The sequence below is a fragment of the Staurois parvus genome, unplaced genomic scaffold, assembly GCF_062004578.1.
Source record: "Staurois parvus isolate SC_StPar_1 unplaced genomic scaffold, SC_StPar_1.0 ptg000160l, whole genome shotgun sequence".
NCBI classification, from domain to species: domain Eukaryota; kingdom Metazoa; phylum Chordata; class Amphibia; order Anura; family Ranidae; genus Staurois; species Staurois parvus.
Window position 1 is genome coordinate 432653 of NW_028317956.1, and position 14539 is coordinate 447191.

Consider the following 14539-nt stretch of genomic DNA (forward strand, 5'->3'; position numbering starts at 1 on the left):
CATATTCTGCTTATTATCAGTATGAGATACAGCTAAATGACAAATGGGGGAGATTTATAAAGAGGTTGGATCCACAAATTTACCAGCATTTGTCCTAAGCTCCTTGCTATAGTTTTAAAATATTAGCTGCATTGGATGTGGGCCAAGCACAGGTCATAATTTTCAGCTAAAATCACTGTTTGCACGGCAATGAATATTGGAAGCCATAAGCAAGTGGAATTAAAGTGACAAAAATAATCCATCCACATCCACAGCCTAATGGCCTTGTAATCTATTTTTCATCAAATTGTTTTTTACTCTTTTTCTGCTTGCTTGTAACCTTCTCCTTGAGCTCCTGAACCTCTCTTTTTCCCATTTTGGTTTGTTTGGAATGAGCAGTGCATATTAGTTGCAGTTATGTGCCCTTCTGTAGGCACTCTACTCATCTTACGGTCCATAGTCCATCTTGGGAGCAAGCAAGAGAGTGTGGCTACATTTCTACATACAGTGGGACCATGGAGAATGAACGTAGCCACCCTCTATCTGGAAGTCGGATCACAGCAGAAAAAAAAGGAACTTAGAGATTTGGAGGAGGCTGAGAGCAATAGCAGGTATTTTTTGAGTTAGGCTGCTTTCACACTGATCCATTTTCTTCTGCTTTTGCGTTAAATGGAGTGGAAGAAAAACGTATTACCATGTAATCCTATAGAACTCTTTACACTGATCTGTTGCAGGTCCACTGTGCTTTTATAAAATACTGCTTGCTGCATTTTTGGTGCAGGGTTGATGCGGTAAAAGAAACACACCAAGAACACACCTCCCCATTGAAATCAATGGAAAAAGATGCAAACACGCATCTAATAAATGCACACATATTGCCAGGGCTGGTGCTTCCACTAAGCAAACTAGGCAGCCGCCTAGGGCGCACTGCCACCAAGGGCGCCTGGGAGGAGCACAGGCCAGCACTCTCTCTGTGTGGGACACCGATACGTCATGAATGATCCTTCAGCTGAGAGGAGGGGCGGCAGAGGGGAGGAAGATAGGACAGAAAAAATGCCGGGTGTTTGGGGCCAGTGTAGCAGCTGAGCTGCCGCTCCTTCCAGTGTTCCTTTCAGACTCAGTCCCTTACTGCAAACCGGCTGGCAGCTGCTTATCACTGAGGGGTTCCAGCCCTTCTTTTCCCATTCATCAGCGGACGTGGAGCTGCATCTGTGGAGGAAGGTAATATCTGACATCTGACTGATGTCTCGCGTCTGTGTGAGTGTGCCCAGCCATCCATCCATCACAAGTGCAATGTGTCAGTGAGTGATGACATCATCATGATCCCACAGTCTGTTCTTCTAGTTCCTGCTGGGCCTGCTGATCTGGGTCAGTGTTGGTGGTGGCGTGCTGTGTCGGATCTGTCACTGTGTGGGATCGCTCAGTTCAGTTGTTCTCTCTGTGTGTGGTGACTGGGCTGCCTGCTGTCACAGCGTTTTATCTCCCCCCATTGCCTGGGGAATTCCAGCCTGGAATCTATCAGAGAGTGGATCAATCATCCTCCACTCACTGCAACTGTCACCCTGCCACTGTTAGCCACAGATACAGTTCATCCATGACACTGGTTTTGTCTTTAATATTGGTGCTGGTGGTATCTTATGGCACTTAGTTTTGCAAATTAAAAGAAATTTTGCAGTTTCATGTTTTGTTGATTTATTATTTTCTACTGTTTTTAAAAATTATTTGTTTTTTTTTGTGAGGTGGCGCAAGTAGCTGGCCTCGCCTAGGGTGCAAAATAGTCTAGCACCGGCCCTACAAGTTGCATTTTTGGTGTAGTTTTTGAGTCACATGTCCTGTAAAAATACAGTACAAGCATTGTAAAAACGTGGCAAAAACACGTATGTGTTTTTGCTGCATTTTTGCTATAGATCAGTGCGAAAGTAGCTTTCTAGCGAAAGTTTAGTTCTCTTTTTTCAGGTTTTTTTCCCTTATTTTAACATGTCAACATGCAAATAACACACTTTCTGCCCAACACTTACTCATGTCACTGTACTTATGGAGGAGCAGCGTTGTCACCAAAAAAATTTAACTGATAAGAGTGCAGCATGAAGAGCACAGGAAGTTAACTGTTCACAAGATGTCTGGCAGGATCAACAGGTATTTTTGCACCTATCAAAGAGATATACAGTAACAAAACATTTTTCATGGTAACTTTAACATATTTAAAGGGAGCAAATGATGGAAATTAATTGATAAGGTTTACATACACTTTAACAGTAAATCACCATTAATTCTATGACTCGCCTATCAAAACCAACATATCTAAAAGTGTTCACACTTGGTAAAACCAGTAAACTGTACAGATAGAGAGGGAGAAACGGGATACAAGCAAAAATGAAAAAACGGGATACAAGCAAAAATAAAAACCTGACAGGGGTTCTAATCCCTCTCCATTCTAGCCTAAACTAAAAAAAAGCTTTGTCTTTAGTTATACTTTAAAATTCCCTTTCTCTTGCAGTGAAGATGTTGCTTTCTGTTCTCACACTACAGTGCCCAGTGCTGTCAGAGCTGAGTAGTAGCCACACCCCTCATTGCATGAGTCCACACAGAGACTTGTATTGCAGAGAAGTGGATGGGGGCCTGCCTGACCAGGTCTCTGTAAATTACTGAGGCACCATGTGCCTACTGAACTTTACAGTCATATTTACACCTTGCAAAAGTTCTGCAGCAGGAAAGCAGAGGTAAGACTTGGAAAATAAAGGTTAGTACAAAGTCTGCCGGACTCCTTGTATATTTCTGTGATTTCAAATGGACTTTAAATTACAAATTTGTTTCTACAAAGAGTAAAAGTGTTGTGGAGTTACTCTTAAAGCCCATTTATACTTCCTACAGTTCTTCCAACGCGTTCTGCTTCATTAGCCACTAATTATCTTAAGTGCTCCAGTTCAGGCAATTCTTAGGGTCTAACCTGAAGACAATGATTAAAATTCTTTTCTCTATGGAAAATTAAACTGCACAGTACAGGAAATGAAAAGCAGGGTCTAGCTAATTCTAGTCTGATACTTTTTTTTTTCTCTCTCTCTCTCTTTTTTTTTGTTTTAAAAAGAAAAGAGTTTTTTAAACATTCATTGCTCACTGACAGTCTAAAAATTCTCCAGTCTACAATACCCCTGGCAAGCGAAGGCAATAGACTCCTAGCGATTTAATGAACCCATAAATTTGTTTTTTCAACCGATGCCAGACCTTGTAATTTTACTGTAATGAATATGCTTACGTTTTATATCTTGCATAAATTTCATGGCTATGTATTTACATCTGAGTCTTAACTCTTCACTGTTTGCCCCAAAGTCCTAAAAGTAAACAAACTCAGCTCCCCTGTTAAGAGACCCCCCCCCTAAAAAGGTTCATTAATCAGATCTCGTTGGTGCCAAGCATAACACAAAAAGACCTTAGCTCTAAACACAGACTGTGTGTCACAATCAAGAGCATTCCATGGCTGCAAAGGGTCATTTGGTGTCATTAAACTCAGTATTGCTCATAATTACTGTGTAGTTCCTACAGCCAACAATAGGGGGTGCTGCAACCACTAGATTTTATTCTGTTAAACCTGAACTTCTGTAAAAAAAAAATATCTGTATGTATGAAATATATACTACTAACACTTTATAGATCAGGTTCAGCTTTTATCTGTATTGCATCTACTATTAAATGTGCCGCTCATTTCTAATTCTCTTATTTAAATTTTTCTTATTTACCCTTTTGCAGGCGTCATCTCTTTGTTATTTCCCTCTGGCCCCTGTCACCTTTTTAAAGTTGTTTCTATGGGCAAATTGTGGGTAGGTCCAGTATGGTGCAGGTAGTAAATACACAGAGTCCGATTGCAGCACAACTTGAAACTTGTATTAAACCTAATGCCAATGTTACAGACACCCGGGCAGGAAAACACCGCTAGGGAAACAACTTACAGTTCCATGTAGTCAAAAGTGTAGCAGAAGAGGTGCCGACAGTATCTGTTTCAGAGAGTGAAGCGGCCCGGTCCCAAGAGGGAAGCTCCTTTCCAAGATAGAAAGTCTCTAATCTTTCCCTTCTCATCAGGAACCTGTTCCTACAGCTATTTACTTTCCCTAACAAGCAGGGTCCCTCCCTGCACTAGCCACATGCTAGCATCTCACCAAAACCTGGGGGCAGGGACTTAAATAGATCCTGCTGACCCAAGATGGTTGCTGAAGGTCACATGGGTGCAGCATAGCCAACTGGAATGCTGCTCCATTGACCCAGAAACCATAGAGAAATGTTCTTTCTTTTGGACTTCCTCTCCAGGCTGAAGTGTCACTCGGAATGAGCGCCACCTGCATTGGAGACAACGAATCACACCTGCCTACAAATCTGTACCTGAAAAAAAAGAGAGCTTACATAGCACTGAGGACTCTCCTCACTTCCATTTGACAGTGGTAAACCAATATCTAATCACCAGAGCAGGGGTGGACTGACAACTCATGGGGCCCCCGGGCAATAGGGGATCATGGGGCCCCTGTGTCCTTGCCCAAACTCAAAAAAGCCTATGAAAAAGGTACCAGGGGCATCTCATGGTGCCCCCTACTGATCCCGGGCCCTCGGGCAGTGCCTGAGTTTCCAAATGGTCAGTCCGCCCTTGCACCAGAGGTGTTTTTTGGCACTTTAAAGAGAACATTTGGTCTCTGTTCACCTGGTAAAGTAACCCTCAAGCTGTAGAGGACATTCTTTCATAGGAGTGCTCATATTTTTAGAATATTTTAGGAATACCCTTGGATACCTAAAGTACACTATATTGCCAAATGTATTGGGACGCCTGCCTTTATGTGCATATGAACTTTAATGACATCCCAGTATTAGTCCATAGGGTTCAATATTGAGTTGGCCCACCCAGCGCATTTGTGAGTTCAGGCACTGATGTCAGATGAGAAGGCCTGGTTCGCAGTCTCTGCTCTAATTCATCTCAAAGGAGTTCTATTGGGTTGAAGTCAGGACTCTGTGCAGGCCAGTCAAGTTCCTCCACCCCAAGCTTGCTCATCCATGTCTTTACAAACCTTACTTTGTGCACTGGTGCACAGTCATGTTGGAACAGGAAGGGGCCATTCCCAAACTGTTCCCACAAAGTTGGGAATATGAAATTGTCCAAAATGTCTTGATATTCTGACACCTTAAGAGTTCCCTTCATTGTAACTAAGGGGCCAAGCCCAACCTAAAAACCGACACCACACCATACTCACCCCTCCACCAAACTTTACACTTGGTACAATGCAGTCAGGCAAGTAACATTCTCCTGGCAACTGCCAAACCCAGACACATCCATTGGATTTCCAAACAGAGAAGCGTGATTGGTCACTCTAGAAGAAGTGCTTTACACCACTGCATCTGATGCACTTAGTGATGTAAGGCTTGGATGCAGCTGCTCGGCCATGGAAACCCATTCCATGAAGTTCTCTACGCACTGTTGTTGTGCTAATCTGAAGGCCACACAAAGTTTGGAGATCTTTAGCTATTGACTCTGCAGACAGTTGGCGACTTCTGCGCACTGTGCGCTTCAGCATGCGCTGACCCCGCTCTGTCATTGTACATGGCCTACCACTTCGTGGCTGAGTTGCTGTTGTTCCCAGTTGCTTCCACTTTGTTATAATACCACTAACAGTTGACCGTGGAATATTTAGTAGCAAGGAAATTTCACGGATGGTAGGTATTACCCCTAGGTATCCCCTAGTTACAATAATCAGTCCTTTATTGGTTGGGTTCAGTTTTAAAAGTGACAGATCACAAGGGCTAGGGCAGCTGATTAAAAGTCCCAGGTTTTATTCCCCCTAGTGCAGCAGCCAGGCAAACAGCAACTTTACATTTTGGGGTTGATTTACTAAAACTGGAGAGTTCAAAATCTGGTGCAGCTCTGCATAGAAATCAATCAGCTTCTAGTTTTTTTTGTCAAAGATTAAAGTGGAACTGTACTGCATCTGAGTACCACAAACCAAAAATGCTATACAATGCATTTTTAATATTCAAAACAATCTCCTCAACCTATCCATGTTCCCATGCTTTATTTTGCTGAGAAATCATTTTGAAAAACACCTCCTGGCATTTCTGGCAGTGTCCATCTTGAGTAAAGGCAGATTATTTATGTAGCAGTTACTTCCTGGAATCCATCTGTCCTTAGCTCAGACATTGGCTGAGCTGAAAACCCTCCCTCCCCTCCTGAAGACTCCTGGGATGTATGACATCATTTGCCTAGGCATGGAAACCAGGAAGTAACTGAAGGAATGCAAAAAAAGGTTAAAACAAGTAAATATAATATACTTTTCTATCTATTTACTAATGCTAATAGCATAAGGATTAGAACTAGTCCAAGGGGGAGGGGCTTTGACGTCACGACACTCATAGGACAGGAGAGTGTGATACAGCTGGCTGCGCACTAGCGGTTGGAGGATCCGTATCATTAGAAGTATCATATTGGAGTTACTTTACACACTTTAATACATCACACGTGAGTGGAATACTGGATATTGTTTTATTAATAAATAAAGCACTATGTTTTGGTCATCTCTTTTCGGTGCATATTTGATGGAGGAGGACAGCTAAGAGAGTAGAGGAGATTCATGCCCATTGGGCACAAGACACCAGTCCATATAAGGGGCACATGCCATTTATGACCTCACCCAGCGGTTTGGTCATAGACATCAGGTGAGAGCACATCCAGTGAAGGTGTATACAAATTCTCATTGGTTTGCAGTGTACAGAAGCATGGGGTGTTCCAAGAAGTAATTTGCAATTTAACTGCTTCAGCTCTGCCCTATAGCAGAAATACTGCTACAGGGCAGCAGCTGTGCACAAAATCACGTATATATACGTGATTTTGCATTTCCGGGTAGGGGGCGCGTGTGAAGTGCACGCGCGCCCTACCCGCGCCCCACTTGCGGCCGTTGTCAATCACTGGGCCCCAGCCTGTGATTACTTGCCGGCACCCGGTGATTCCTGAGGATCTCTGACGGAGGGGAGAACTGTTAGTAAACAAAACAGTTCTCCTCTTTGTCACCTACGGCACACTGCTTTGCATAGTTGTGCACAGCACAGCCATGCAAAGCAGTGTGCTTACAGTGAAGCACTAACACAGGAAACAAAGTAAAACGGCACACAGCACACAGTTAACCCTTTGATCACCCCTCATGTTAACGGTTTCATGCCCAGTGCCATTTGTACAGTGTCATTGCTTTTTATTTGCACTGATCACTGTATTGGTGTCACTGGGGATGTCAATGACACCAAGTCAGTTCCCCCCAGTGTCAGAATGCCTAGTGCAGTCCCGCTATAAGTTGCTGATTGCCGCCATTACTAGTAAAATTAGAAAAAAAAAAAGCCCAGTTTATATACTGCAATTTGTAAACGCTATAACTTTCATGTAAACCAATTAATTTACACGTATTGGGATTTTTTTTTTTTCGCAAAGACATGTAGAAGCATACACTTTGGACTAAATTTATGACGAAATTTGATTTTTTACATTTTTTTACTGGACATGTTTAATAGCAAAAAGTCAAAAATATTGTTTTTTTTCCTCAAAATTGTCAAACTTTTTTTTTTAAAGCGCAATAAATAAAAAATGCACAGGTGATCAAATACCACCAAAAGAAAGCTCAATTTGTGGGGAAAAAAAGGACATAAATTTCATTTGGGTGTAGCATTACATGACCACGCAATTGTCAGTTAAAGTAACACAACGCCTTAACGCAAAAAATGGCCTGGTCAGGAAGGGGGGTAAATCCTCTGAAGAGCAAGTGGCTAAGCATCTGTGAAGATATACAGCTATACGGGTGAAACTCAAAAAATTTGAATATCGTGCAAAAGTTCATTTATTTCAATAATGCAACTTAAAAGGTGAAACTAAGCAAGATAGTTCAAGCCGTGATTTGTCATAATTGTGATGATTATGGCTTACAGCTCATGAAAACCCCAAATCCACAATCTCAGAAAATTAGAATATTGTGAAAAGGTGCAATATTCTAGGCTCAAAGTGTCCCACTCTAATCAGCTAATTAAACCATAACACCTGCAATGGGTTCCTGAGCCTCTAAATGGTCTCTCAGTCTGGTTCAGTAGGAATCACAATCATGGGAAAGACTGCTGACCTGACAGTTGTGCAGAAAACCATCATTGACACCCTCCATAAGGAGGGAAAGCCTCAAAAGGTAATTGCAAAAGAAGTTGGATGTTTCCAAAGTGCTGTATCAAAGCACATTAATAGAAAGTTATGTGGAAGGGAAAAGTGTGGAAGAAAAAGGTGCACAAGCAGCAGGGATGACCGCAGCCTGGAGAGGATTGTCAGGAAAAGGCCATTCAAAAGTGTTGGGGACTTTCACAAGGAGTGGACTGAGGCTGGAGTCAGTGCATCAAGAGCCACCACACACAGACGGATCCTGCACATGGGCTTCAAATGTCGTATTCCTCTTGTCAAGCCGCTCCTGAACAACAAACGTCAGAAGCGTCTTACCTGGGCTAAAGAAAAACAGACCTGGTCTGTTGCTCAGTGGTCCAATGTCCTCTTTTCTGATGAGAGCAACTTTTGCATCTCATTTGGAAACCGAGGACCTAGAGTATGGAGGAAGAATGGAGAGGCACACACTGCAAGATGCTTGAACTCCAGTGTGAGGTTTCCACAGTCTGTGTTGATTTGGGGAGCCATGTCATCTGCTGGTGTTGGTCCACTGTGCTTCATTAAGTCCAGGGTCAACGCAGCCGTCTACCAGGAGATTTTGGAGCACTTCATGCTTCCTTCCGCAGACAAGCTTTATGGGGGATACTGACTTCATTTTCCAGCAGGACTTGGCACCTGCCCACACTGCCAAAAGCACCAAAAACCTGGTTCAATGACCGTGGGATTACTGTGCTTGATTGGCCAGCAAACTCACCTGACCTGAACCCCATAGAGAATCTATGGAGCATTGCCAAGAGAAAGATGAGAGACATGAGACCGAACAATGCAGAAGAAGAAGCTGAAGGCTGCTATTGAAGCCTCCTGGTCTTCCATAACACCTCAGCAGTGCCACAGGCTGATAGCTTCCATGCCACGCCACATTGAGGCCGTAATTGCTGCAATAGGGGCCCAAACCAAGTACTGAGTACATATGCATGCTTATACTTTTCAGAGGTCCGATATTGTTCTATACACAATCCTTGTTTTATTGATTACATGTAATATTGTAATTTTCTGAGATTGTGGATTTGGGGTTTTCATGAGCTGTAAGCCATAATCATCACAATAATGACAAATCACGGCTTGAACTATCTTGCTTTGCATGTAATGAGTCTATCTCATATATTAGTTTCACCTTTTAAGTTGCATTACTGAAATAAATGAACTTTTGCATGATATTCTAATATTTCGAGTTTCACCTATATAGGATTATCAGCACATGGACACTTATTAACAAATGTTTATGTTGTTTGATTTGGTTTAAATCATAGGTGAAGCGCGGCACTTGATTGATATTTATGTTATATAACACATTTTGTATGGGAGTGTGAATAGTGTGAGCGATTCACAATTTTATAACTACAATTTTGTATTATTGGTTCTACATAGCAGCTCACAAGATTTCACACTTTACACAACCTAAAGAAAACAATTCTACTCTGATGATTACAGGAGAGCCAAAAAACTAAATTTGCCTTACCAAACCCAGCAGTCTAGTAGGAGGGTGATACAATTAAACAGATCAGCTGATGTTGGAGAATATTGATTTCCACTCTACTTACATCTTCAGTTTTCATCATTTCTGGGAGTGTTGAATCCCTTGCTGCACGCAATGGTTTTCCTATTGTCTCCCTACATCACTACTGAGTCCTATAACTGCATAGGGAACAGTGGAAAGAAATCACAGCACAGTAGAGGAGGACATGGGCATTGAAGTAGAACTTTACCCACAACAACTTGATAAAAATTAATATTCTTTTGCAAGGAACATACATTCCACATTAATAATTATGCTGGCAAAATGAGTGTGTGCCGTAAATTGCCTCCAGCATTGTTCCTGTTTCTTCGTGCTGGAGGCTGCCATTTTGCTGAAGCCTAGAGTCCCTGAGCAGCATTAATGGATAAGTTCACCTATGCAAAAAAAAAATATTAAATGCACATCTTTTTGCAGGTAAACAAAAATGTGCATTTAATATGTTTTTACATTTTAGCCTGTACGGCATTGCACGCGCGATCATCAGAAAATGCTTGGCTAGCGGTTGCGACACTGCCACATTCCCTTGAATGGGTCGTGTGTGACGGCTGTGCTGCCTGCCAAACATGACAACATTCTGTATAGCATCATGGCTATGGCAATATGTACTACCCCCTTTGTCTGCAATTGCATTTTAGGTAGGTAGTTGAGGGAGGTAAAACTGCAGCTCAGTCTCCCCTTACTGGCCTCCAGTTGCCTATGTGAATGAGGTCTAAGGGGAATAATAATAAAGCAGTGAATGCGATATTCACCTAACATTTACAGGTACCAAACCATTCCCCACATTCACCAGGACAGTTCACCTGCAGTAAATATTTGTTGATGATCAAATTCACTGCTATATACAGAGCCCTTCATGTTTAGTCCCTTTAAATTGTCATTTCTTTCTTGACAATTTCCATAGACTATGGAGAGAGAGACCAGGAAGGGAGCAGAGAGAACCGTAGAGAAGGAAGGGGGAGGAAAGGAGGTAGGGGTGTTAACAGCTACTGTCTCTTCCCTCTGTGCAGGTTAAATGCATGAATGCTCCAGCAGCGTGGTCCTGGAGCCTAGACAACTAGAATGATTCCTTAATAGGTTACAGATAAGACCTTTTGATTATTACCTGGATTGACAGCCAAAGAATGGGAGGGGAGCTTTTGGCTCCAGTCTAGTCAGTCGAGCAGAAAAGACCCCTGGCTCTCAGGATAACCTGGGTCAAATGATTTGGCGCCTTGAGTGTATGAAAGCCATTTTGCAGACGTTGAGAGAGGTAAAAGGAGGGAGGAGGGTAGAAAGCTGGGAAAAAAGGCAGAGAAACTTTGCTTTTCCCACTGTATTTGCTGCCTGCTCATTTCATCTCCCTCCACTCTCTCATCTGTCATATTTTGAGAACCATTTATCATTTCTTGTAATGACAAAAGGAAGAAGGCAAAATAAATCTAGGCATGGATTCGGGCCTAGACCTGAGCTCCATTTGTTGAGTGAAATATCTTAAAAAGAACTGCAATGTTAATGTATATTCAGCTGCAAAGTTGTCAAACAATGAAAATAAAGATTTCTAGGCTGCTTTCACAGTTTATGTACTAAGGACTTCTGTAAATTACTCTTCTGACACTTTCCCAGGCAGGGAAGAGGGGGAGCTACTAACAGGAACAAGAGCTGCACTGTCCAAACATGGCAGCGCTACAGTCTGTGACTTGGCGCAACTTGCTGTAGAGTGAAGCAAACGCTTCATTGAGGTCCCATCTGTTTGGAATCACTCACCTCTAAATAAATGCCAGACACTGAGTGCTTGTTGCACATCAGGAACACCTGCTGACCGGACTTTGGTTTGAGAAGGACAACGTTGGTGCCTGGGATGGAGACATTTGTCAGAGTGGCATTTTTTGAATGCTTGCTTATGTAAGTCTTCAGGGGAAATGTTATAAAAATAATAATTCACTACATGTATATTATTATTAATAATAATAATAATATTGTTTATTTAGTGCCTGTAGTGCTTTATAAAGAATAGAAATAGAAAAAGGAAGGTTCTGATTTCCTACACGCCTATGAGGTAGATCAAGCATTAGTGATCACTGAAGCCTCCTGGTTTTGAAGATTGCTGTAGGTATTGTATGTTACTTCGGTTACTTAGAGTCGTACAAGCTGTGCATTTTCAATTCTGGAACATTTTGCCCCAACCTTTGGGCTGACAGCATGCCCACGCTCCTTATATTAAATATATAAGATTTATTTTTATTTATATTTTACAGTCATGACATTGGGCTTAGTTTACAAAGTTAACACAAAAATGAAAACGAGAGGAAGGCGCCTCCAAGTGCAGTATGGACAATTTATTATGTTTACTGCATAAGAGCCTTGCTTCCACTCTAAGAAGAGCTGCCTCAGTGTTACTGCTCCCATCCATCCATCCCTGATATCCAACCTGTGATCAGGGGCGGACTGACAACTCATGGAGCCCCCGGGCAAAAGGGGATCATGGGGCCTCTGTGTCCTTGCCCAAACTCAGAAAAGCCTATGAAAAAGGTACCAGGGGCATCTCATGGGGCTCCCTACTGACCCCGGGCCCTCGGGCAGCGCCCGTGTTTCCAAATGGTCAGTCCGCCCCTGCCTGTGATTAAATTGCAGGGTTTTTTCGAGGGGGGGGGGAGTACCTTTTTTTTTTCTTTTTTTTTTTTATGGCACCCTCTCTCACTTCATTCCTCATCTAGGATGGTGTCAACTTGGTAGGCATAGTAAAGAGAAGACAAAGGATTGCTGGATTAAGTATAGCATGAAGTTAGTACAGTTTATTAGAACACTTACAATTGGCAACTCACTAGAGAATAGATGTGACAGGCATGTGTACAAATCCAACGTTCCAGTTATCAGGAAGACAAGGATGGCTTCTGCATCGCTGAGCCATGGGGCTGGAGCATTAAGAGCAGCCGTCCGCCGTGATAACCAGCATGGAATGCAAGATGGCGGTGGACATGACACATCATCAAGGGGGAGACGTGGTGACGTAGGAGTGGTTGGTAACACGTTTTGAAGCTTCTGCTTCTTCATCAGACCTGATTGGCCAGCAGGAATGACCATCTTATAACTGATTTATACAAGGCAGGACCAATTACAGAGGATGTGGCCACTATTAAAAGGGACATTTCTTACACAACATAGACTAATGTGTGTTCAGTAATACATGTTAATGCCATAAACACCTTAGGATTTGGGATTTATCAAAGTACAATAAAGGATTAGGAAAAATAAAATGCATCTATCTATCTATGTATATATATATATATATATATATATATATATATGCGCATGCCTGCACACATACATATATATGTGCGCACAGATACGCACACATACAATAATAAAATACAGAAACAAATTAATATTTAAACTCGTAACTAATAAAATTAATAAAATAAGAAACAAGTGACCTGCATTAAATTAAAAAGTATATATAAAAAAACATGGAATGGAATGGAGGTAGGGGGGATACATCTCAAGAACCTGGTAGGCACCCCTCAGTAGGCAATTTCATGGAATGTCACATATCCCAGGAGGCTACAGGACCAATCTCACAGCAGTCTACCGACCGTCAACTGTAAGTCATGAGGAAATGGTAAAGCTAGCTCCCAAATTTAAGATAATCACACTGAAAATCCAGAGCCCTGAGAGGGAATAACTGCGTGGAAGACAGTGCTGTATTTCATGGGCTGATAAGTATCTGTTGCCTTAAAGTCAGCAGCTACAGTACTTTTAAATTTTCACATGCCCAGGTGAAGTCCAGCTTTAAAATGATTCTGGTGAGATTTGAAAATTCCAGTCACGTGGCTAAAATAAAGATCCTTTTCTCTGTGTTAAAGCTTTGTGAATTTAACCTTTTGTATTGTGGAAATAAAGGTTTTTTTTAAATTTAAATTGTTGTGTTATGGATACAATGGCATAAAGCATACCTAAACCTTAAAAAAAATAATATATTGCAGTCCTTAGATGAGATTGCTGTATTAGTTTTCTTTTTTCAGGTTTGTTTCCCTATGTTTTCATCTGGTAATCCCACCATCAGCACACTTCCTGTTCCTGTACACTTACTTTACTGTGTCCCTGGACTAGGAGCATTGTCAAGGTAGGTTGCTCTCCTAATTTATATTGATATTATTATTATTATTATATTATTATGCAGGATTTATACAGTGTCAACAGTTTGCATAGCGCTTTACAAAATTAAGGTAGACATTACAGTTACAATACAATTTGGTACAAGAGGAAACAGAGGGCCTGGCTCGTTAGAGTTTACAATCTAGGATATGTGGATTGTGCAACAGTAATAATACAATTAGCTGCTAGCACAAAATGGTACAAACTCAAAATTGAATATAAAGGTGCTGCGTTTATTAAAACAAAACCTAATGTTAAAATGAAATAAAATATCAGTATTATGAAACATGAATGGCTCTGTGTGACACTAACAGATAATAATGAATAAACAATGTAATAATGTGATCAAAATCCACAGTTACACCATGGGGTTGATTTATGATAGCAAATAGGCTGTGCACTGAAAGTGCAGTTGCTCTAGATCTGAGGGGAACATGCAAAAAAATAAAAAACAGAATTGTTGCTTGCACATGATTGGATAAAAGAAATCAGCAGAGCTTCCCTTAATTTCAGAGCTTCCCCTCAGATCTAAAGCAACTGCACTTTCAGTGTACCTGCAGTGCACATCCTATTTGCCTTTATTAAATCAACCCCGAAGTATCATTATTATCAAATAAAAGTGTCCATGATGCAAAACAAACATCAATAGTCACCGACCACAACAATTGAGAATGGAAAAAATTGAATACATACAAATGTAA